The sequence below is a fragment of the Anomaloglossus baeobatrachus genome, unplaced genomic scaffold (assembly GCF_048569485.1).
Source record: "Anomaloglossus baeobatrachus isolate aAnoBae1 unplaced genomic scaffold, aAnoBae1.hap1 Scaffold_3665, whole genome shotgun sequence".
Classification (NCBI taxonomy): domain Eukaryota; kingdom Metazoa; phylum Chordata; class Amphibia; order Anura; family Aromobatidae; genus Anomaloglossus; species Anomaloglossus baeobatrachus.
The window spans coordinates 1-23,622 of record NW_027443015.1 but is presented as its reverse complement, the minus strand read 5'-3'; the positions used below and the strand labels follow the sequence as shown (position 1 = coordinate 23,622).

Genomic DNA, 23,622 nt, shown 5'->3' with positions numbered 1-23,622 from the left:
TGTCTTACCCGGAAGGGTTATCGGTGAATGATGGCATTGCGCCGGAGTTGTCGGCGGTATATTATGTGTCGTTCGATAAGGCGTTGGACCTGGTTAGGGCGGCGGGGCGGGGTGCATTGATGGCAAAGGCGGATGTGGAAGCAGCGTTTCGGTTGTTACCGGTTCATCCAGATAGTCAGCATTTGTTGGGTTGCTGGTGGGATGGCAGTTATTATGTTGATCGTTGTTTGCCAATGGGCTGTTCCATTTCGTGTTCGTACTTTGAGGCATTTAGTTCGTTTGTTGAGTGGGTGGTTCGGGACGTGTCCGGGCTTACGTCCATCATTCATTACTTGGATGATTTCCTGTGTGTCGGGCCGGCGGGTTCGATGGTTTGTGCGGGTTTGCTATTTGCGTTGCAAAAAGTTGCGGCCAGTTTCGGGATTCCTTTGGCGCCGGATAAGACGGAAGGCCCGGCGCCGGTGATGTGTTTTCTGGGAATTGAAATTGACACCATTGCTATGGAATGCAGGTTGCCGGCGGAGAAGGTCCGTGATTTGAGGTCCGCAGTGTCAGGGGTAAAAGCGGCGAAGAAGGTGCGGCTTAAGGCGGTGCAGTCTTTGCTTGGAAAATTGAATTTTGCTTGCAGAATTGTGCCAATGGGGAGAGTGTTTGCGAGGCGTTTGGCGACGGCGACGGCCGGGGTACGGTTGCCGGCGCATTTTGTGCGGATCACAAAGGCGATCAGGGACGATTTGGAAGTATGGGATCAATTTTTGCAGCATTTCAACGGCCGGACGCTGGTGATGGAGAGGGTGGCGTCTAACGGGGCGTTGCAGCTGTTTACGGATGCGGCGGGGTCGGCCGGGTTTGGGGCTGTCTTCAGAGGTCATTGGTGTGTCGGGCAGTGGCCACAGGCGTGGCGGGAGAGCGGCTTGGTTAGGAATTTGGCTCTGTTAGAGCTATTCCCCATTGTAGTGGCAGTGGAGCTATGGGGGTCGCACTTTGCCGGAAGGAAAGTGTGTTTTCATTGTGATAACCAGGCGGTGGTGCACGCGATTAACAACTTGTCTGCTAAGTCGGAGCCGGTGGTGGTGTATTTGCGGCATTTAGTGTTGAGATGTCTGCAGTTGAATGTGCAGGTAGTGGCAAGGCACGTTCCGGGTGTTGACAACGAGGTGGCTGATGCTTTGTCTCGTTTTCAGTTCAGCAGGTTTCGGGCGCTGTTGCCGTGGGCGGACGAAGTTGGAGTGGAGTGCCCCGAGGATTTGTGGCATCTGGTGAGGCGGTGATCTCAGACTTGATTCGGAACTCGGTGACCGAGGTGACTTGGTGCCGGTATGCTAAGGTGTGGGCTGAATGGGAGGAGTTGTTGCGTCTGATGTTTGGTGGGGAAAGCGTGGATTACTTGGTGGCTTTGTTGTCATTGGTGAGTACGGATTTTTCAGCCGGGCGATCGGCATCGGCTGTGGCACATCGGGTGTCGGCAGTGGCATTTTGGTTAAAAATGAGAGGGGAGCGTGATGTTTCACAGGATTTTCGGGTTCGTCAGGCTTTGCGGGGCTTTCGCCGTGGCGTACGGGAGAGGGACAAGAGGCGCCCTGTATCGTTTGGTTTGTTGAGACGGATGGTGGGTGGCCTGAGCGGCATTTGTGAGTCTGTGTACGAGACGGTTCTATTTACAACGGCTTTCGGTCTCGCTTTTTATGGGGCGTTCCGGATAGGCGAGCTGGTGAGCCCGTCCAGGGTGACGGGTGGTGGTTTGATGTTTGAGGACGTGCAAGTGAGCAGTAGTCAGGTGGAGTGCCGGATTCGCCGGTCAAAAATGGATCAGCTGGGCCGTGGTAGATTGGTGGTGTTATATGCGGTTCCAGGAGAGGAATTGTGCCCTGTGCGTTTAGTCGAGAGATTTATGGCCGTGAGGGGAGGCTTACCTGGCCCGTTGTTGCGGCATTTGAATGGGTCGTTTTTGTCGAGGTTTCAGTTTGTGGCGGTGCTGCGGCTAAGTCTACGTAACGCGGGGGAGCGCCCGGAGGAATTCGGGTCGCATTCATTCCGAATTGGTGCAGCAACGGAGGCAGCCCGTTGGGGGCTTGGAGATGAGGTGGTAAAGCGTATTGGTAGATGGGAATCTTCTTGTTTTCGGCGGTATGTGAGACCGCAGTTGTTGTAGCATCATGGGACTTTGGTTACGTGCGGAAGGTTTGAGGAAAGGGGTGTTTTTTGATGTGTTGGTGGTTGTGCTGTTATTGGTTTTGATATTTTCGTTTTTGTTTTATTTGTTATAGGGAAGTGCCTGATCTGGATCTTGGGGCACTCCTTCGTATTTTGGGGTGCCCGTCGGGCGGAGGTCCGCCCGAATGGTCGACAGCTGGGTTTGGATCGTGCGCAGGCGACTGTTCGATGGATCGGAGTTCGGGGCATGGAGTGGGGCAGGGTGGTCCCGGAATTTCGTTTCCATTGTAAAGTTGAGCGGCCCCCGGATGTGCTGGTATTGCATGTGGGGGGTAATGATCTTGGTGCCAGGGCGTCGCGGGATTTGATCCGAGACATAAAGATTGATTTACTGCAGTTGTGGAAGCGGTATCCTGGTTTGCTGGTCGTATGGTCTGACATAGTGACCAGGTTGGCATGGAGAGGGGCTCGGTCGGTGGAGAAGGTTAATAAGGCCAGGGCCCAGGTGAATAGGGTAGTGGCTAGGTTTGTGACCAGGAATGGTGGGATTGTGGTACGGCACAGGGATTTGGAGCCGGCTGATTGGCGATTTCGGAGGGGTGATGGTGTGCACCTCAACGAGGTCGGTCTGGATTTATGGGCGTTGGGTCTGCAGGATGGTGTGGAGCGTGCTTTTGGTGTGTGGCGGGTCCAGGCCACGTAAGGTGTCACGTGGTCTGTCCTGTGGCGGTGGGGGTAGGTCTGGTCCAGAGGTTTGGAAGTGATTGGTGGCTGGACCGGGAGTCATTGTCTTGGTATGGTGGCTCTCGGTTTCCGGGATGTGGCAGGCACGGGGTTCTGCCAAAGTGTGGGGGTCAATCCGTGGGTGATTGGCACCTCGTCTCTGGGTCGGTGTGTTGCGGCCGGGGACAGGGGGAGTAGTAGTAGTGGACTGGGCCTACCCCGGGGGGTATTGTAAATGTTATTGTCTATTGTTACCGTTATGTGGTTGTTTTGGGTCGCCCGTTGGACGGCGTCCCTAAGGTACTAGTCTGTAAAACAATAGGCAATAAAAAGGCTGCTGTGGCCATTTGAACCAAGTCGCATGCAGTCCGTGTGTTTATTTTTAGAGGATAAGGGGGTTTGGTTACACAGACATCATGACCGGAGAATCCTCCCTCAGCTGGTCAAGAAAGCCACGGACCCACTTGGGGGGAGGGGCGACATGACCAAGGGGGAGGTAGGGAGTGATGGGTTAATAGGGACAGTGGTATATGCCTAATATGGCTTTGGGGGATGGTTTTAGCCGGGGAGGAAGAGGAGGAGCAGGGAAAGGGTTAGCTGGGAGAGGAAGGAGTTACCTCCTCTTCTGTTTCCGGACGCCGAACGATCCCCGCCCACCCTCCCTTTGTGTTGTCATGTGGGAGATGTTTTTGGGTAGTTGGGATACCTTTTGTCACAGTAGCGGTGGGGGTAGGTCTGGTCCAGAGGTTTGGAAGTGATTGGTGGCTGGACCGGGAGTCATTGTCTTGGTATGGTGGCTCTCGGTTTCCGGGATGTGGCAGGCACGGGGTTCTGCCAAAGTGTGGGGGTCAATCCGTGGGTGATTGGCACCTCGTCTCTGGGTCGGTGTGTTGCGGCCGGGGACAGGGGGAGTAGTAGTAGTGGACTGGGCCTACCCCGGGGGGTATTGTAAATGTTATTGTCTATTGTTACCGTTATGTGGTTGTTTTGGGTCGCCCGTTGGACGGCGTCCCTAAGGTACTAGTCTGTAAAACAATAGGCAATAAAAAGGCTGCTGTGGCCATTTGAACCAAGTCGCATGCAGTCCGTGTGTTTATTTTTAGAGGATAAGGGGGTTTGGTTACACAGACATCATGACCGGAGAATCCTCCCTCAGCTGGTCATGCAGCCGCCGCCCCCCACTGCAATGAATCTGAATAACTCCTCCTTTAGGGCGCAAGCAACTCCCCTCCCCCTTGCAGTCTTTCCAATTCACGATACAAAAAGACGGACAGGACAGGTTGCCTGACTTTCCGTCACTGCCACCCTTTGCCATCCTTACCCGTAGAAAGCCCTTTCATCATCCCCAAACCCTAATCTTTTCCCTTTCCTTCCCAGCCCCCAAACCCTGCCCTCTGTACCTTTCTCACCACCCGCTTCCCTTCTCCTGTCATCCCCCTACCACCCGGGAAAAAAAGAGATTGCCCCCTCCTTCCACTAGCCCACCCTCCCACCCAAAGAACAACTTCTTCTGCGCAGCTTGTTTTCTAGGCAGCAGCGCTATTGTGATGTCATCGGGGGGCATTGTGACAAGCCGCCAGTGTTCCGTCTCTTCATGTTGTGCACAGTTCAAACGGAAAATACATCAACAGGCAGACTACAGAAAAGCTTACTATCAAAGGTTAGAGGGGGGCTTTCTCAGAGGGCTTTTTACAGTTTTTCTATTCCCAATTAGCCGTTTAAGTGTACTTATTGAAAGTAGTAATTCTTTCATAGGCCGCCCTTTCTTAGTATTTGACGTTCCTTATATTGCGGTATGAGGCTTCGCAGTAGGTTGCAAACATTCATCACCCATGACTGTCCCCAATTGAGCTCAGAAGCTCAATGTCTATCATGACCTCTCTTTTAGAATGTCCAAGAGCAAGCAAACTATTCCTCCAGGAGAGGGCGCCAACAGACTACTAAAGAGATCATCATTACTCAAAGAAAACCCCAAAAACCAATGCATGATAGGAATAAACAGGTAACTTTCTTTGGAGTGGAAGCGGAGAGATCGCACCAGATGCCAATTCTAGATGTTATCACACCTGTGGTCACTGCAGCAGCAGGTGAATCCACTTTGTCCAAAAGGGATCTATTCCATTCAATTGCAAATGATCTAGATAAGACAGAGAACTGCAGCACGGGGACATAGCCGAGTTGGTCAGGTTGAGTGGTGATGAGTTTGCTATTTGGATGAATAAAGAAAGTCAAAAGTGTGAAAGATAAAAAACAAAAGGAGGAAGTGTGAAAAGTGAATGGGCCAAATTGAGGTGCATATGAAGACGTATGCTTTCTTCCAATTCATTAAATCGGGCTAATATGAATCAGGTGAATTGAGTTCTGCTTTTGGAAACTGGGTTAAGAAGGGGTGCACCGTTCCTGGAGGTACTGCAATACCAGGTCAATGCGTGGAGTGGACAGAGCAAGCTCTTTTTCCATCTCCCTGTTCTAAAAATCCATTTAATATATGGTCCCCAGATAGGGGACGTATCAGATATTAAACTGATAAGAACAGATACTACACTTGATCTTAGCCAAAAGGCCGAGAAGCGATAACCAGAATTGGTTTGGGCCTCGAGTGGCACCCTGGCCTATGCCGGACACATCTTAGGGAGAGAGAGCGAGAGGGAGACAAACCCACGCCTACACAAGACATTTTGTCACCCAAGCCAACCCTTGAAAAGGCTGCTTTGCAGAGCCAAAACAAGAAGAATGGTGCGTTTTGCAGCCGCCGCCCCCCACTGCAATGAATCTGAATAACTCCTCCTTTAGGGCGCAAGCAACTCCCCTCCCCCTTGCAGTCTTTCCAATTCACGATACAAAAAGACGGACAGGACAGGTTGCCTGACTTTCCGTCACTGCCACCCTTTGCCATCCTTACCCGTAGAAAGCCCTTTCATCATCCCCAAACCCTAATCTTTTCCCTTTCCTTCCCAGCCCCCAAACCCTGCCCTCTGTACCTTTCTCACCACCCGCTTCCCTTCTCCTGTCATCCCCCTACCACCCGGGAAAAAAAGAGATTGCCCCCTCCTTCCACTAGCCCACCCTCCCACCCAAAGAACAACTTCTTCTGCGCAGCTTGTTTTCTAGGCAGCAGCGCTATTGTGATGTCATCGGGGGGCATTGTGACAAGCCGCCAGTGTTCCGTCTCTTCATGTTGTGCACAGTTCAAACGGAAAATACATCAACAGGCAGACTACAGAAAAGCTTACTATCAAAGGTTAGAGGGGGGCTTTCTCAGAGGGCTTTTTACAGTTTTTCTATTCCCAATTAGCCGTTTAAGTGTACTTATTGAAAGTAGTAATTCTTTCATAGGCCGCCCTTTCTTAGTATTTGACGTTCCTTATATTGCGGTATGAGGCTTCGCAGTAGGTTGCAAACATTCATCACCCATGACTGTCCCCAATTGAGCTCAGAAGCTCAATGTCTATCATGACCTCTCTTTTAGAATGTCCAAGAGCAAGCAAACTATTCCTCCAGGAGAGGGCGCCAACAGACTACTAAAGAGATCATCATTACTCAAAGAAAACCCCAAAAACCAATGCATGATAGGAATAAACAGGTAACTTTCTTTGGAGTGGAAGCGGAGAGATCGCACCAGATGCCAATTCTAGATGTTATCACACCTGTGGTCACTGCAGCAGCAGGTGAATCCACTTTGTCCAAAAGGGATCTATTCCATTCAATTGCAAATGATCTAGATAAGACAGAGAACTGCAGCACGGGGACATAGCCGAGTTGGTCAGGTTGAGTGGTGATGAGTTTGCTATTTGGATGAATAAAGAAAGTCAAAAGTGTGAAAGATAAAAAACAAAAGGAGGAAGTGTGAAAAGTGAATGGGCCAAATTGAGGTGCATATGAAGACGTATGCTTTCTTCCAATTCATTAAATCGGGCTAATATGAATCAGGTGAATTGAGTTCTGCTTTTGGAAACTGGGTTAAGAAGGGGTGCACCGTTCCTGGAGGTACTGCAATACCAGGTCAATGCGTGGAGTGGACAGAGCAAGCTCTTTTTCCATCTCCCTGTTCTAAAAATCCATTTAATATATGGTCCCCAGATAGGGGACGTATCAGATATTAAACTGATAAGAACAGATACTACACTTGATCTTAGCCAAAAGGCCGAGAAGCGATAACCAGAATTGGTTTGGGCCTCGAGTGGCACCCTGGCCTATGCCGGACACATCTTAGGGAGAGAGAGCGAGAGGGAGACAAACCCACGCCTACACAAGACATTTTGTCACCCAAGCCAACCCTTGAAAAGGCTGCTTTGCAGAGCCAAAACAAGAAGAATGGTGCGTTTTGCAGCCGCCGCCCCCCACTGCAATGAATCTGAATAACTCCTCCTTTAGGGCGCAAGCAACTCCCCTCCCCCTTGCAGTCTTTCCAATTCACGATACAAAAAGACGGACAGGACAGGTTGCCTGACTTTCCGTCACTGCCACCCTTTGCCATCCTTACCCGTAGAAAGCCCTTTCATCATCCCCAAACCCTAATCTTTTCCCTTTCCTTCCCAGCCCCCAAACCCTGCCCTCTGTACCTTTCTCACCACCCGCTTCCCTTCTCCTGTCATCCCCCTACCACCCGGGAAAAAAAGAGATTGCCCCCTCCTTCCACTAGCCCACCCTCCCACCCAAAGAACAACTTCTTCTGCGCAGCTTGTTTTCTAGGCAGCAGCGCTATTGTGATGTCATCGGGGGGCATTGTGACAAGCCGCCAGTGTTCCGTCTCTTCATGTTGTGCACAGTTCAAACGGAAAATACATCAACAGGCAGACTACAGAAAAGCTTACTATCAAAGGTTAGAGGGGGGCTTTCTCAGAGGGCTTTTTACAGTTTTTCTATTCCCAATTAGCCGTTTAAGTGTACTTATTGAAAGTAGTAATTCTTTCATAGGCCGCCCTTTCTTAGTATTTGACGTTCCTTATATTGCGGTATGAGGCTTCGCAGTAGGTTGCAAACATTCATCACCCATGACTGTCCCCAATTGAGCTCAGAAGCTCAATGTCTATCATGACCTCTCTTTTAGAATGTCCAAGAGCAAGCAAACTATTCCTCCAGGAGAGGGCGCCAACAGACTACTAAAGAGATCATCATTACTCAAAGAAAACCCCAAAAAAAACCAATGCATGATAGGAATAAACAGGTAACTTTCTTTGGAGTGGAAGCGGAGAGATCGCACCAGATGCCAATTCTAGATGTTATCACACCTGTGGTCACTGCAGCAGCAGGTGAATCCACTTTGTCCAAAAGGGATCTATTCCATTCAATTGCAAATGATCTAGATAAGACAGAGAACTGCAGCACGGGGACATAGCCGAGTTGGTCAGGTTGAGTGGTGATGAGTTTGCTATTTGGATGAATAAAGAAAGTCAAAAGTGTGAAAGATAAAAAACAAAAGGAGGAAGTGTGAAAAGTGAATGGGCCAAATTGAGGTGCATATGAAGACGTATGCTTTCTTCCAATTCATTAAATCGGGCTAATATGAATCAGGTGAATTGAGTTCTGCTTTTGGAAACTGGGTTAAGAAGGGGTGCACCGTTCCTGGAGGTACTGCAATACCAGGTCAATGCGTGGAGTGGACAGAGCAAGCTCTTTTTCCATCTCCCTGTTCTAAAAATCCATTTAATATATGGTCCCCAGATAGGGGACGTATCAGATATTAAACTGATAAGAACAGATACTACACTTGATCTTAGCCAAAAGGCCGAGAAGCGATAACCAGAATTGGTTTGGGCCTCGAGTGGCACCCTGGCCTATGCCGGACACATCTTAGGGAGAGAGAGCGAGAGGGAGACAAACCCACGCCTACACAAGACATTTTGTCACCCAAGCCAACCCTTGAAAAGGCTGCTTTGCAGAGCCAAAACAAGAAGAATGGTGCGTTTTGCAGCCGCCGCCCCCCACTGCAATGAATCTGAATAACTCCTCCTTTAGGGCGCAAGCAACTCCCCTCCCCCTTGCAGTCTTTCCAATTCACGATACAAAAAGACGGACAGGACAGGTTGCCTGACTTTCCGTCACTGCCACCCTTTGCCATCCTTACCCGTAGAAAGCCCTTTCATCATCCCCAAACCCTAATCTTTTCCCTTTCCTTCCCAGCCCCCAAACCCTGCCCTCTGTACCTTTCTCACCACCCGCTTCCCTTCTCCTGTCATCCCCCTACCACCCGGGAAAAAAAGAGATTGCCCCCTCCTTCCACTAGCCCACCCTCCCACCCAAAGAACAACTTCTTCTGCGCAGCTTGTTTTCTAGGCAGCAGCGCTATTGTGATGTCATCGGGGGGCATTGTGACAAGCCGCCAGTGTTCCGTCTCTTCATGTTGTGCACAGTTCAAACGGAAAATACATCAACAGGCAGACTACAGAAAAGCTTACTATCAAAGGTTAGAGGGGGGCTTTCTCAGAGGGCTTTTTACAGTTTTTCTATTCCCAATTAGCCGTTTAAGTGTACTTATTGAAAGTAGTAATTCTTTCATAGGCCGCCCTTTCTTAGTATTTGACGTTCCTTATATTGCGGTATGAGGCTTCGCAGTAGGTTGCAAACATTCATCACCCATGACTGTCCCCAATTGAGCTCAGAAGCTCAATGTCTATCATGACCTCTCTTTTAGAATGTCCAAGAGCAAGCAAACTATTCCTCCAGGAGAGGGCGCCAACAGACTACTAAAGAGATCATCATTACTCAAAGAAAACCCCAAAAACCAATGCATGATAGGAATAAACAGGTAACTTTCTTTGGAGTGGAAGCGGAGAGATCGCACCAGATGCCAATTCTAGATGTTATCACACCTGTGGTCACTGCAGCAGCAGGTGAATCCACTTTGTCCAAAAGGGATCTATTCCATTCAATTGCAAATGATCTAGATAAGACAGAGAACTGCAGCACGGGGACATAGCCGAGTTGGTCAGGTTGAGTGGTGATGAGTTTGCTATTTGGATGAATAAAGAAAGTCAAAAGTGTGAAAGATAAAAAACAAAAGGAGGAAGTGTGAAAAGTGAATGGGCCAAATTGAGGTGCATATGAAGACGTATGCTTTCTTCCAATTCATTAAATCGGGCTAATATGAATCAGGTGAATTGAGTTCTGCTTTTGGAAACTGGGTTAAGAAGGGGTGCACCGTTCCTGGAGGTACTGCAATACCAGGTCAATGCGTGGAGTGGACAGAGCAAGCTCTTTTTCCATCTCCCTGTTCTAAAAATCCATTTAATATATGGTCCCCAGATAGGGGACGTATCAGATATTAAACTGATAAGAACAGATACTACACTTGATCTTAGCCAAAAGGCCGAGAAGCGATAACCAGAATTGGTTTGGGCCTCGAGTGGCACCCTGGCCTATGCCGGACACATCTTAGGGAGAGAGAGCGAGAGGGAGACAAACCCACGCCTACACAAGACATTTTGTCACCCAAGCCAACCCTTGAAAAGGCTGCTTTGCAGAGCCAAAACAAGAAGAATGGTGCGTTTTGCAGCCGCCGCCCACTGCAATGAATCTGAATAACTCCTCCTTTAGGGCGCAAGCAACTCCCCTCCCCCTTGCAGTCTTTCCAATTCACGATACAAAAAGACGGACAGGACAGGTTGCCTGACTTTCCGTCACTGCCACCCTTTGCCATCCTTACCCGTAGAAAGCCCTTTCATCATCCCCAAACCCTAATCTTTTCCCTTTCCTTCCCAGCCCCCAAACCCTGCCCTCTGTACCTTTCTCACCACCCGCTTCCCTTCTCCTGTCATCCCCCTACCACCCGGGAAAAAAAGAGATTGCCCCCTCCTTCCACTAGCCCACCCTCCCACCCAAAGAACAACTTCTTCTGCGCAGCTTGTTTTCTAGGCAGCAGCGCTATTGTGATGTCATCGGGGGGCATTGTGACAAGCCGCCAGTGTTCCGTCTCTTCATGTTGTGCACAGTTCAAACGGAAAATACATCAACAGGCAGACTACAGAAAAGCTTACTATCAAAGGTTAGAGGGGGGCTTTCTCAGAGGGCTTTTTACAGTTTTTCTATTCCCAATTAGCCGTTTAAGTGTACTTATTGAAAGTAGTAATTCTTTCATAGGCCGCCCTTTCTTAGTATTTGACGTTCCTTATATTGCGGTATGAGGCTTCGCAGTAGGTTGCAAACATTCATCACCCATGACTGTCCCCAATTGAGCTCAGAAGCTCAATGTCTATCATGACCTCTCTTTTAGAATGTCCAAGAGCAAGCAAACTATTCCTCCAGGAGAGGGCGCCAACAGACTACTAAAGAGATCATCATTACTCAAAGAAAACCCCAAAAACCAATGCATGATAGGAATAAACAGGTAACTTTCTTTGGAGTGGAAGCGGAGAGATCGCACCAGATGCCAATTCTAGATGTTATCACACCTGTGGTCACTGCAGCAGCAGGTGAATCCACTTTGTCCAAAAGGGATCTATTCCATTCAATTGCAAATGATCTAGATAAGACAGAGAACTGCAGCACGGGGACATAGCCGAGTTGGTCAGGTTGAGTGGTGATGAGTTTGCTATTTGGATGAATAAAGAAAGTCAAAAGTGTGAAAGATAAAAAACAAAAGGAGGAAGTGTGAAAAGTGAATGGGCCAAATTGAGGTGCATATGAAGACGTATGCTTTCTTCCAATTCATTAAATCGGGCTAATATGAATCAGGTGAATTGAGTTCTGCTTTTGGAAACTGGGTTAAGAAGGGGTGCACCGTTCCTGGAGGTACTGCAATACCAGGTCAATGCGTGGAGTGGACAGAGCAAGCTCTTTTTCCATCTCCCTGTTCTAAAAATCCATTTAATATATGGTCCCCAGATAGGGGACGTATCAGATATTAAACTGATAAGAACAGATTTTTTGATTTAATGAAGCTTTCCAAAGCACCGCAAAAATGCATGACCGAAGTCACACCAAAAACAGTGCAAAGGCTAGGATTCGTGTGGACCCCTCCGTGAGAAGAGGATCCCCAAAAATCAACCCCGTCCCTCCGAGCCAGAAGGCCACAGCAAGGGTCAGGGATCTTCGGTGCTCCCCCAAGCCGAAGCCTGGTTGAGCCTTGTTGTTGCTCCCAGCGTCCACCGAGGCATCTTACCCAAGTGGAGTAGGGAGCTACTAGTCGTTGGTTTCGCAGCCGAGACTGCCCGGACCGTCAACCGGTGTTAGTTTCTCAGCCCAAGGCTGACCGGACCTCCAACCGGGTGTTGGTTTCTCAGCCCAAGGCTGACCGGACCTCCAACCGGGTGTTGGTTTCTCAGCCCAAGGCTAACCGGACCTCCAACCGGGTGTTGGTTTCTCAGCCAAAGCTGACCCGGACCTCCAACCGGGTGTTGGTTTCTCAGCCCAAAGCTGACCGGACCTCCGACCGGGATTATAAAAATTTCCCTTCTTAGCCAGAAGGCCAGGATAGGGCAATATGCTTGGAAAGTATGAATAGGCAAGGCGCGGCGTGCGACAGAGTCTGAGGCTTACCAGGGTCCCAACCTAGCAAGTTCAGACTCCCTCCAGGGTGTCCATTCCTGGGGCACATTGCACCATAACCCCCACACTTACTCAGTCTAATAGCCTCAATCCTGGTAGGGCCATGGTTTCCTCTAGATGGATATACTATCCTCCCAAAGTACTAACAAGTGCAACCTTCCAGTGTGCATTGCATCATTGTACTAAGGTGGCCGGAGCCTTAAACCACCTTTTCGAACGATACTACACTTGATCTTAGCCAAAAGGCCGAGAAGCGATAACCAGAATTGGTTTGGGCCTCGAGTGGCACCCTGGCCTATGCCGGACACATCTTAGGGAGAGAGAGCGAGAGGGAGACAAACCCACGCCTACACAAGACATTTTGTCACCCAAGCCAACCCTTGAAAAGGCTGCTTTGCAGAGCCAAAACAAGAAGAATGGTGCGTTTTGCAGCCGCCGCCCCCACTGCAATGAATCTGAATAACTCCTCCTTTAGGGCGCAAGCAACTCCCCTCCCCCTTGCAGTCTTTCCAATTCACGATACAAAAAGACGGACAGGACAGGTTGCCTGACTTTCCGTCACTGCCACCCTTTGCCATCCTTACCCGTAGAAAGCCCTTTCATCATCCCCAAACCCTAATCTTTTCCCTTTCCTTCCCAGCCCCCAAACCCTGCCCTCTGTACCTTTCTCACCACCCGCTTCCCTTCTCCTGTCATCCCCCTACCACCCGGGAAAAAAAGAGATTGCCCCCTCCTTCCACTAGCCCACCCTCCCACCCAAAGAACAACTTCTTCTGCGCAGCTTGTTTTCTAGGCAGCAGCGCTATTGTGATGTCATCGGGGGGCATTGTGACAAGCCGCCAGTGTTCCGTCTCTTCATGTTGTGCACAGTTCAAACGGAAAATACATCAACAGGCAGACTACAGAAAAGCTTACTATCAAAGGTTAGAGGGGGGCTTTCTCAGAGGGCTTTTTACAGTTTTTCTATTCCCAATTAGCCGTTTAAGTGTACTTATTGAAAGTAGTAATTCTTTCATAGGCCGCCCTTTCTTAGTATTTGACGTTCCTTATATTGCGGTATGAGGCTTCGCAGTAGGTTGCAAACATTCATCACCCATGACTGTCCCCAATTGAGCTCAGAAGCTCAATGTCTATCATGACCTCTCTTTTAGAATGTCCAAGAGCAAGCAAACTATTCCTCCAGGAGAGGGCGCCAACAGACTACTAAAGAGATCATCATTACTCAAAGAAAACCCCAAAAACCAATGCATGATAGGAATAAACAGGTAACTTTCTTTGGAGTGGAAGCGGAGAGATCGCACCAGATGCCAATTCTAGATGTTATCACACCTGTGGTCACTGCAGCAGCAGGTGAATCCACTTTGTCCAAAAGGGATCTATTCCATTCAATTGCAAATGATCTAGATAAGACAGAGAACTGCAGCACGGGGACATAGCCGAGTTGGTCAGGTTGAGTGGTGATGAGTTTGCTATTTGGATGAATAAAGAAAGTCAAAAGTGTGAAAGATAAAAAACAAAAGGAGGAAGTGTGAAAAGTGAATGGGCCAAATTGAGGTGCATATGAAGACGTATGCTTTCTTCCAATTCATTAAATCGGGCTAATATGAATCAGGTGAATTGAGTTCTGCTTTTGGAAACTGGGTTAAGAAGGGGTGCACCGTTCCTGGAGGTACTGCAATACCAGGTCAATGCGTGGAGTGGACAGAGCAAGCTCTTTTTCCATCTCCCTGTTCTAAAAATCCATTTAATATATGGTCCCCAGATAGGGGACGTATCAGATATTAAACTGATAAGAACAGATACTACACTTGATCTTAGCCAAAAGGCCGAGAAGCGATAACCAGAATTGGTTTGGGCCTCGAGTGGCACCCTGGCCTATGCCGGACACATCTTAGGGAGAGAGAGCGAGAGGGAGACAAACCCACGCCTACACAAGACATTTTGTCACCCAAGCCAACCCTTGAAAAGGCTGCTTTGCAGAGCCAAAACAAGAAGAATGGTGCGTTTTGCAGCCGCCGCCCACTGCAATGAATCTGAATAACTCCTCCTTTAGGGCGCAAGCAACTCCCCTCCCCCTTGCAGTCTTTCCAATTCACGATACAAAAAGACGGACAGGACAGGTTGCCTGACTTTCCGTCACTGCCACCCTTTGCCATCCTTACCCGTAGAAAGCCCTTTCATCATCCCCAAACCCTAATCTTTTCCCTTTCCTTCCCAGCCCCCAAACCCTGCCCTCTGTACCTTTCTCACCACCCGCTTCCCTTCTCCTGTCATCCCCCTACCACCCGGGAAAAAAAGAGATTGCCCCCTCCTTCCACTAGCCCACCCTCCCACCCAAAGAACAACTTCTTCTGCGCAGCTTGTTTTCTAGGCAGCAGCGCTATTGTGATGTCATCGGGGGGCATTGTGACAAGCCGCCAGTGTTCCGTCTCTTCATGTTGTGCACAGTTCAAACGGAAAATACATCAACAGGCAGACTACAGAAAAGCTTACTATCAAAGGTTAGAGGGGGGCTTTCTCAGAGGGCTTTTTACAGTTTTTCTATTCCCAATTAGCCGTTTAAGTGTACTTATTGAAAGTAGTAATTCTTTCATAGGCCGCCCTTTCTTAGTATTTGACGTTCCTTATATTGCGGTATGAGGCTTCGCAGTAGGTTGCAAACATTCATCACCCATGACTGTCCCCAATTGAGCTCAGAAGCTCAATGTCTATCATGACCTCTCTTTTAGAATGTCCAAGAGCAAGCAAACTATTCCTCCAGGAGAGGGCGCCAACAGACTACTAAAGAGATCATCATTACTCAAAGAAAACCCCAAAAACCAATGCATGATAGGAATAAACAGGTAACTTTCTTTGGAGTGGAAGCGGAGAGATCGCACCAGATGCCAATTCTAGATGTTATCACACCTGTGGTCACTGCAGCAGCAGGTGAATCCACTTTGTCCAAAAGGGATCTATTCCATTCAATTGCAAATGATCTAGATAAGACAGAGAACTGCAGCACGGGGACATAGCCGAGTTGGTCAGGTTGAGTGGTGATGAGTTTGCTATTTGGATGAATAAAGAAAGTCAAAAGTGTGAAAGATAAAAAACAAAAGGAGGAAGTGTGAAAAGTGAATGGGCCAAATTGAGGTGCATATGAAGACGTATGCTTTCTTCCAATTCATTAAATCGGGCTAATATGAATCAGGTGAATTGAGTTCTGCTTTTGGAAACTGGGTTAAGAAGGGGTGCACCGTTCCTGGAGGTACTGCAATACCAGGTCAATGCGTGGAGTGGACAGAGCAAGCTCTTTTTCCATCTCCCTGTTCTAAAAATCCATTTAATATATGGTCCCCAGATAGGGGACGTATCAGATATTAAACTGATAAGAACAGATACTACACTTGATCTTAGCCAAAAGGCCGAGAAGCGATAACCAGAATTGGTTTGGGCCTCGAGTGGCACCCTGGCCTATGCCGGACACATCTTAGGGAGAGAGAGCGAGAGGGAGACAAACCCACGCCTACACAAGACATTTTGTCACCCAAGCCAACCCTTGAAAAGGCTGCTTTGCAGAGCCAAAACAAGAAGAATGGTGCGTTTTGCAGCCGCCGCCCCCCACTGCAATGAATCTGAATAACTCCTCCTTTAGGGCGCAAGCAACTCCCCTCCCCCTTGCAGTCTTTCCAATTCACGATACAAAAAGACGGACAGGACAGGTTGCCTGACTTTCCGTCACTGCCACCCTTTGCCATCCTTACCCGTAGAAAGCCCTTTCATCATCCCCAAACCCTAATCTTTTCCCTTTCCTTCCCAGCCCCCAAACCCTGCCCTCTGTACCTTTCTCACCACCCGCTTCCCTTCTCCTGTCATCCCCCTACCACCCGGGAAAAAAAGAGATTGCCCCCTCCTTCCACTAGCCCACCCTCCCACCCAAAGAACAACTTCTTCTGCGCAGCTTGTTTTCTAGGCAGCAGCGCTATTGTGATGTCATCGGGGGGCATTGTGACAAGCCGCCAGTGTTCCGTCTCTTCATGTTGTGCACAGTTCAAACGGAAAATACATCAACAGGCAGACTACAGAAAAGCTTACTATCAAAGGTTAGAGGGGGGCTTTCTCAGAGGGCTTTTTACAGTTTTTCTATTCCCAATTAGCCGTTTAAGTGTACTTATTGAAAGTAGTAATTCTTTCATAGGCCGCCCTTTCTTAGTATTTGACGTTCCTTATATTGCGGTATGAGGCTTCGCAGTAGGTTGCAAACATTCATCACCCATGACTGTCCCCAGTTGAGCTCAGAAGCTCAATGTCTATCATGACCTCTCTTTTAGAATGTCCAAGAGCAAGCAAACTATTCCTCCAGGAGAGGGCGCCAACAGACTACTAAAGAGATCATCATTACTCAAAGAAAACCCCAAAAACCAATGCATGATAGGAATAAACAGGTAACTTTCTTTGGAGTGGAAGCGGAGAGATCGCACCAGATGCCAATTCTAGATGTTATCACACCTGTGGTCACTGCAGCAGCAGGTGAATCCACTTTGTCCAAAAGGGATCTATTCCATTCAATTGCAAATGATCTAGATAAGACAGAGAACTGCAGCACGGGGACATAGCCGAGTTGGTCAGGTTGAGTGGTGATGAGTTTGCTATTTGGATGAATAAAGAAAGTCAAAAGTGTGAAAGATAAAAAACAAAAGGAGGAAGTGTGAAAAGTGAATGGGCCAAATTGAGGTGCATATGAAGACGTATGCTTTCTTCCAATTCATTAAATCGGGCTAATATGAATCAGGTGAATTGAGTTCTGCTTTTGGAAACTGGGTTAAGAAGGGGTGCACCGTTCCTGGAGGTACTGCAATACCAGGTCAATGCGTGGAGTGGACAGAGCAAGCTCTTTTTCCATCTCCCTGTTCTAAAAATCCATTTAATATATGGTCCCCAGATAGGGGACGTATCAGATATTAAACTGATAAGAACAGATACTACACTTGATCTTAGCCAAAAGGCCGAGAAGCGATAACCAGAATTGGTTTGGGCCTCGAGTGGCACCCTGGCCTATGCCGGACACATCTTAGGGAGAGAGAGCGAGAGGGAGACAAACCCACGCCTACACAAGACATTTTGTCACCCAAGCCAACCCTTGAAAAGGCTGCTTTGCAGAGCCAAAACAAGAAGAATGGTGCGTTTTGCAGCCGCCGCCCCCCACTGCAATGAATCTGAATAACTCCTCCTTTAGGGCGCAAGCAACTCCCCTCCCCCTTGCAGTCTTTCCAATTCACGATACAAAAAGACGGACAGGACAGGTTGCCTGACTTTCCGTCACTGCCACCCTTTGCCATCCTTACCCGTAGAAAGCCCTTTCATCATCCCCAAACCCTAATCTTTTCCCTTTCCTTCCCAGCCCCCAAACCCTGCCCTCTGTACCTTTCTCACCACCCGCTTCCCTTCTCCTGTCATCCCCCTACCACCCGGGAAAAAAAGAGATTGCCCCCTCCTTCCACTAGCCCACCCTCCCACCCAAAGAACAACTTCTTCTGCGCAGCTTGTTTTCTAGGCAGCAGCGCTATTGTGATGTCATCGGGGGGCATTGTGACAAGCCGCCAGTGTTCCGTCTCTTCATGTTGTGCACAGTTCAAACGGAAAATACATCAACAGGCAGACTACAGAAAAGCTTACTATCAAAGGTTAGAGGGGGGCTTTCTCAGAGGGCTTTTTACAGTTTTTCTATTCCCAATTAGCCGTTTAAGTGTACTTATTGAAAGTAGTAATTCTTTCATAGGCCGCCCTTTCTTAGTATTTGACGTTCCTTATATTGCGGTATGAGGCTTCGCAGTAGGTTGCAAACATTCATCACCCATGACTGTCCCCAATTGAGCTCAGAAGCTCAATGTCTATCATGACCTCTCTTTTAGAATGTCCAAGAGCAAGCAAACTATTCCTCCAGGAGAGGGCGCCAACAGACTACTAAAGAGATCATCATTACTCAAAGAAAACCCCAAAAACCAATGCATGATAGGAATAAACAGGTAACTTTCTTTGGAGTGGAAGCGGAGAGATCGCACCAGATGCCAATTCTAGATGTTATCACACCTGTGGTCACTGCAGCAGCAGGTGAATCCACTTTGTCCAAAAGGGATCTATTCCATTCAATTGCAAATGATCTAGATAAGACAGAGAACTGCAGCACGGGGACATAGCCGAGTTGGTCAGGTTGAGTGGTGATGAGTTTGCTATTTGGATGAATAAAGAAAGTCAAAAGTGTGAAAGATAAAAAACAAAAGGAGGAAGTGTGAAAAGTGAATGGGCCAAATTGAGGTGCATATGAAGACGTATGCTTTCTTCCAATTCATTAAATCGGGCTAATATGAATCAGGTGAATTGAGTTCTGCTTTTGGAAACTGGGTTAAGAAGGGGTGCACCGTTCCTGGAGGTACTGCAATACCAGGTCAATGCGTGGAGTGGACAGAGCAAGCTCTTTTTCCATCTCCCTGTTCTAAAAATCCATTTAATATATGGTCCCCAGATAGGGGACGTATCAGATATTAAACTGATAAGAACAGATACTACACTTGATCTTAGCCAAAAGGCCGAGAAGCGATAACCAGAATTGGTTTGGGCCTCGAGTGGCACCCTGGCCTATGCCGGACACATCTTAGGGAGAGAGAGCGAGAGGGAGACAAACCCACGCCTACACAAGACATTTTGTCACCCAAGCCAACCCTTGAAAAGGCTGCTTTGCAGAGCCAAAACAAGAAGAATGGTGCGTTTTGCAGCCGCCGCCCCCCACTGCAATGAATCTGAATAACTCCTCCTTTAGGGCGCAAGCAACTCCCCTCCCCCTTGCAGTCTTTCCAATTCACGATACAAAAAGACGGACAGGACAGGTTGCCTGACTTTCCGTCACTGCCACCCTTTGCCATCCTTACCCGTAGAAAGCCCTTTCATCATCCCCAAACCCTAATCTTTTCCCTTTCCTTCCCAGCCCCCAAACCCTGCCCTCTGTACCTTTCTCACCACCCGCTTCCCTTCTCCTGTCATCCCCCTACCACCCGGGAAAAAAAGAGATTGCCCCCTCCTTCCACTAGCCCACCCTCCCACCCAAAGAACAACTTCTTCTGCGCAGCTTGTTTTCTAGGCAGCAGCGCTATTGTGATGTCATCGGGGGGCATTGTGACAAGCCGCCAGTGTTCCGTCTCTTCATGTTGTGCACAGTTCAAACGGAAAATACATCAACAGGCAGACTACAGAAAAGCTTACTATCAAAGGTTAGAGGGGGGCTTTCTCAGAGGGCTTTTTACAGTTTTTCTATTCCCAATTAGCCGTTTAAGTGTACTTATTGAAAGTAGTAATTCTTTCATAGGCCGCCCTTTCTTAGTATTTGACGTTCCTTATATTGCGGTATGAGGCTTCGCAGTAGGTTGCAAACATTCATCACCCATGACTGTCCCCAATTGAGCTCAGAAGCTCAATGTCTATCATGACCTCTCTTTTAGAATGTCCAAGAGCAAGCAAACTATTCCTCCAGGAGAGGGCGCCAACAGACTACTAAAGAGATCATCATTACTCAAAGAAAACCCCAAAAACCAATGCATGATAGGAATAAACAGGTAACTTTCTTTGGAGTGGAAGCGGAGAGATCGCACCAGATGCCAATTCTAGATGTTATCACACCTGTGGTCACTGCAGCAGCAGGTGAATCCACTTTGTCCAAAAGGGATCTATTCCATTCAATTGCAAATGATCTAGATAAGACAGAGAACTGCAGCACGGGGACATAGCCGAGTTGGTCAGGTTGAGTGGTGATGAGTTTGCTATTTGGATGAATAAAGAAAGTCAAAAGTGTGAAAGATAAAAAACAAAAGGAGGAAGTGTGAAAAGTGAATGGGCCAAATTGAGGTGCATATGAAGACGTATGCTTTCTTCCAATTCATTAAATCGGGCTAATATGAATCAGGTGAATTGAGTTCTGCTTTTGGAAACTGGGTTAAGAAGGGGTGCACCGTTCCTGGAGGTACTGCAATACCAGGTCAATGCGTGGAGTGGACAGAGCAAGCTCTTTTTCCATCTCCCTGTTCTAAAAATCCATTTAATATATGGTCCCCAGATAGGGGACGTATCAGATATTAAACTGATAAGAACAGATACTACACTTGATCTTAGCCAAAAGGCCGAGAAGCGATAACCAGAATTGGTTTGGGCCTCGAGTGGCACCCTGGCCTATGCCGGACACATCTTAGGGAGAGAGAGCGAGAGGGAGACAAACCCACGCCTACACAAGACATTTTGTCACCCAAGCCAACCCTTGAAAAGGCTGCTTTGCAGAGCCAAAACAAGAAGAATGGTGCGTTTTGCAGCCGCCGCCCCCCACTGCAATGAATCTGAATAACTCCTCCTTTAGGGCGCAAGCAACTCCCCTCCCCCTTGCAGTCTTTCCAATTCACGATACAAAAAGACGGACAGGACAGGTTGCCTGACTTTCCGTCACTGCCACCCTTTGCCATCCTTACCCGTAGAAAGCCCTTTCATCATCCCCAAACCCTAATCTTTTCCCTTTCCTTCCCAGCCCCCAAACCCTGCCCTCTGTACCTTTCTCACCACCCGCTTCCCTTCTCCTGTCATCCCCCTACCACCCGGGAAAAAAAGAGATTGCCCCCTCCTTCCACTAGCCCACCCTCCCACCCAAAGAACAACTTCTTCTGCGCAGCTTGTTTTCTAGGCAGCAGCGCTATTGTGATGTCATCGGGGGGCATTGTGACAAGCCGCCAGTGTTCCGTCTCTTCATGTTGTGCACAGTTCAAACGGAAAATACATCAACAGGCAGACTACAGAAAAGCTTACTATCAAAGGTTAGAGGGGGGCTTTCTCAGAGGGCTTTTTACAGTTTTTCTATTCCCAATTAGCCGTTTAAGTGTACTTATTGAAAGTAGTAATTCTTTCATAGGCCGCCCTTTCTTAGTATTTGACGTTCCTTATATTGCGGTATGAGGCTTCGCAGTAGGTTGCAAACATTCATCACCCATGACTGTCCCCAATTGAGCTCAGAAGCTCAATGTCTATCATGACCTCTCTTTTAGAATGTCCAAGAGCAAGCAAACTATTCCTCCAGGAGAGGGCGCCAACAGACTACTAAAGAGATCATCATTACTCAAAGAAAACCCCAAAAACCAATGCATGATAGGAATAAACAGGTAACTTTCTTTGGAGTGGAAGCGGAGAGATCGCACCAGATGCCAATTCTAGATGTTATCACACCTGTGGTCACTGCAGCAGCAGGTGAATCCACTTTGTCCAAAAGGGATCTATTCCATTCAATTGCAAATGATCTAGATAAGACAGAGAACTGCAGCACGGGGACATAGCCGAGTTGGTCAGGTTGAGTGGTGATGAGTTTGCTATTTGGATGAATAAAGAAAGTCAAAAGTGTGAAAGATAAAAAACAAAAGGAGGAAGTGTGAAAAGTGAATGGGCCAAATTGAGGTGCATATGAAGACGTATGCTTTCTTCCAATTCATTAAATCGGGCTAATATGAATCAGGTGAATTGAGTTCTGCTTTTGGAAACTGGGTTAAGAAGGGGTGCACCGTTCCTGGAGGTACTGCAATACCAGGTCAATGCGTGGAGTGGACAGAGCAAGCTCTTTTTCCATCTCCCTGTTCTAAAAATCCATTTAATATATGGTCCCCAGATAGGGGACGTATCAGATATTAAACTGATAAGAACAGATACTACACTTGATCTTAGCCAAAAGGCCGAGAAGCGATAACCAGAATTGGTTTGGGCCTCGAGTGGCACCCTGGCCTATGCCGGACACATCTTAGGGAGAGAGAGCGAGAGGGAGACAAACCCACGCCTACACAAGACATTTTGTCACCCAAGCCAACCCTTGAAAAGGCTGCTTTGCAGAGCCAAAACAAGAAGAATGGTGCGTTTTGCAGCCGCCGCCCCCCACTGCAATGAATCTGAATAACTCCTCCTTTAGGGCGCAAGCAACTCCCCTCCCCCTTGCAGTCTTTCCAATTCACGATACAAAAAGACGGACAGGACAGGTTGCCTGACTTTCCGTCACTGCCACCCTTTGCCATCCTTACCCGTAGAAAGCCCTTTCATCATCCCCAAACCCTAATCTTTTCCCTTTCCTTCCCAGCCCCCAAACCCTGCCCTCTGTACCTTTCTCACCACCCGCTTCCCTTCTCCTGTCATCCCCCTACCACCCGGGAAAAAAAGAGATTGCCCCCTCCTTCCACTAGCCCACCCTCCCACCCAAAGAACAACTTCTTCTGCGCAGCTTGTTTTCTAGGCAGCAGCGCTATTGTGATGTCATCGGGGGGCATTGTGACAAGCCGCCAGTGTTCCGTCTCTTCATGTTGTGCACAGTTCAAACGGAAAATACATCAACAGGCAGACTACAGAAAAGCTTACTATCAAAGGTTAGAGGGGGGCTTTCTCAGAGGGCTTTTTACAGTTTTTCTATTCCCAATTAGCCGTTTAAGTGTACTTATTGAAAGTAGTAATTCTTTCATAGGCCGCCCTTTCTTAGTATTTGACGTTCCTTATATTGCGGTATGAGGCTTCGCAGTAGGTTGCAAACATTCATCACCCATGACTGTCCCCAATTGAGCTCAGAAGCTCAATGTCTATCATGACCTCTCTTTTAGAATGTCCAAGAGCAAGCAAACTATTCCTCCAGGAGAGGGCGCCAACAGACTACTAAAGAGATCATCATTACTCAAAGAAAACCCCAAAAACCAATGCATGATAGGAATAAACAGGTAACTTTCTTTGGAGTGGAAGCGGAGAGATCGCACCAGATGCCAATTCTAGATGTTATCACACCTGTGGTCACTGCAGCAGCAGGTGAATCCACTTTGTCCAAAAGGGATCTATTCCATTCAATTGCAAATGATCTAGATAAGACAGAGAACTGCAGCACGGGGACATAGCCGAGTTGGTCAGGTTGAGTGGTGATGAGTTTGCTATTTGGATGAATAAAGAAAGTCAAAAGTGTGAAAGATAAAAAACAAAAGGAGGAAGTGTGAAAAGTGAATGGGCCAAATTGAGGTGCATATGAAGACGTATGCTTTCTTCCAATTCATTAAATCGGGCTAATATGAATCAGGTGAATTGAGTTCTGCTTTTGGAAACTGGGTTAAGAAGGGGTGCACCGTTCCTGGAGGTACTGCAATACCAGGTCAATGCGTGGAGTGGACAGAGCAAGCTCTTTTTCCATCTCCCTGTTCTAAAAATCCATTTAATATATGGTCCCCAGATAGGGGACGTATC

The 23,622-nt window shown here is 48.0% G+C and overlaps 11 non-coding genes and 2 pseudogenes across 11 annotated transcripts; all 13 read right to left on the bottom strand.

Moving 5' to 3' along the window:
- Positions 1-5,261: 5,261 nt before the first annotated feature.
- Positions 5,262-5,452, bottom strand: LOC142274027 (U2 spliceosomal RNA). Its single transcript, XR_012738406.1, has one exon. It is a non-coding gene; the product is annotated as a U2 spliceosomal RNA (small nuclear RNA).
- A 1,390-nt stretch (positions 5,453-6,842) lies between these two features.
- Positions 6,843-7,033, bottom strand: LOC142274026 (U2 spliceosomal RNA). Its single transcript, XR_012738405.1, has one exon. It is a non-coding gene; the product is annotated as a U2 spliceosomal RNA (small nuclear RNA).
- Positions 7,034-8,426: 1,393 nt separating this feature from the next.
- Positions 8,427-8,617, bottom strand: LOC142274025 (U2 spliceosomal RNA). Its single transcript, XR_012738404.1, has one exon. It is a non-coding gene; the product is annotated as a U2 spliceosomal RNA (small nuclear RNA).
- Positions 8,618-10,007: 1,390 nt separating this feature from the next.
- Positions 10,008-10,198, bottom strand: LOC142274024 (U2 spliceosomal RNA). The gene has a single exon (XR_012738403.1). It is a non-coding gene; the product is annotated as a U2 spliceosomal RNA (small nuclear RNA).
- A 1,387-nt stretch (positions 10,199-11,585) lies between these two features.
- Positions 11,586-11,782, bottom strand: LOC142274053 (U2 spliceosomal RNA). Its single transcript, XR_012738428.1, has one exon. It is a non-coding gene; the product is annotated as a U2 spliceosomal RNA (small nuclear RNA).
- A 697-nt stretch (positions 11,783-12,479) lies between these two features.
- LOC142274057 (U2 spliceosomal RNA) lies at positions 12,480-12,621 on the bottom strand (annotated as a pseudogene).
- A 1,389-nt stretch (positions 12,622-14,010) lies between these two features.
- On the bottom strand, positions 14,011-14,201 carry LOC142274023 (U2 spliceosomal RNA). Its single transcript, XR_012738402.1, has one exon. It is a non-coding gene; the product is annotated as a U2 spliceosomal RNA (small nuclear RNA).
- Positions 14,202-15,588: 1,387 nt separating this feature from the next.
- LOC142274059 (U2 spliceosomal RNA) lies at positions 15,589-15,779 on the bottom strand. The gene has a single exon (XR_012738430.1). It is a non-coding gene; the product is annotated as a U2 spliceosomal RNA (small nuclear RNA).
- A 1,390-nt stretch (positions 15,780-17,169) lies between these two features.
- LOC142274058 (U2 spliceosomal RNA) lies at positions 17,170-17,360 on the bottom strand. Its single transcript, XR_012738429.1, has one exon. It is a non-coding gene; the product is annotated as a U2 spliceosomal RNA (small nuclear RNA).
- Positions 17,361-18,750: 1,390 nt separating this feature from the next.
- LOC142274046 (U2 spliceosomal RNA) lies at positions 18,751-18,941 on the bottom strand. The gene has a single exon (XR_012738423.1). It is a non-coding gene; the product is annotated as a U2 spliceosomal RNA (small nuclear RNA).
- Positions 18,942-20,331: 1,390 nt separating this feature from the next.
- LOC142274034 (U2 spliceosomal RNA) lies at positions 20,332-20,522 on the bottom strand. The gene has a single exon (XR_012738412.1). It is a non-coding gene; the product is annotated as a U2 spliceosomal RNA (small nuclear RNA).
- Positions 20,523-21,912: 1,390 nt separating this feature from the next.
- Positions 21,913-22,103, bottom strand: LOC142274022 (U2 spliceosomal RNA). The gene has a single exon (XR_012738401.1). It is a non-coding gene; the product is annotated as a U2 spliceosomal RNA (small nuclear RNA).
- Positions 22,104-23,493: 1,390 nt separating this feature from the next.
- LOC142274054 (U2 spliceosomal RNA) lies at positions 23,494-23,622 on the bottom strand (annotated as a pseudogene; the record flags this gene model as incomplete).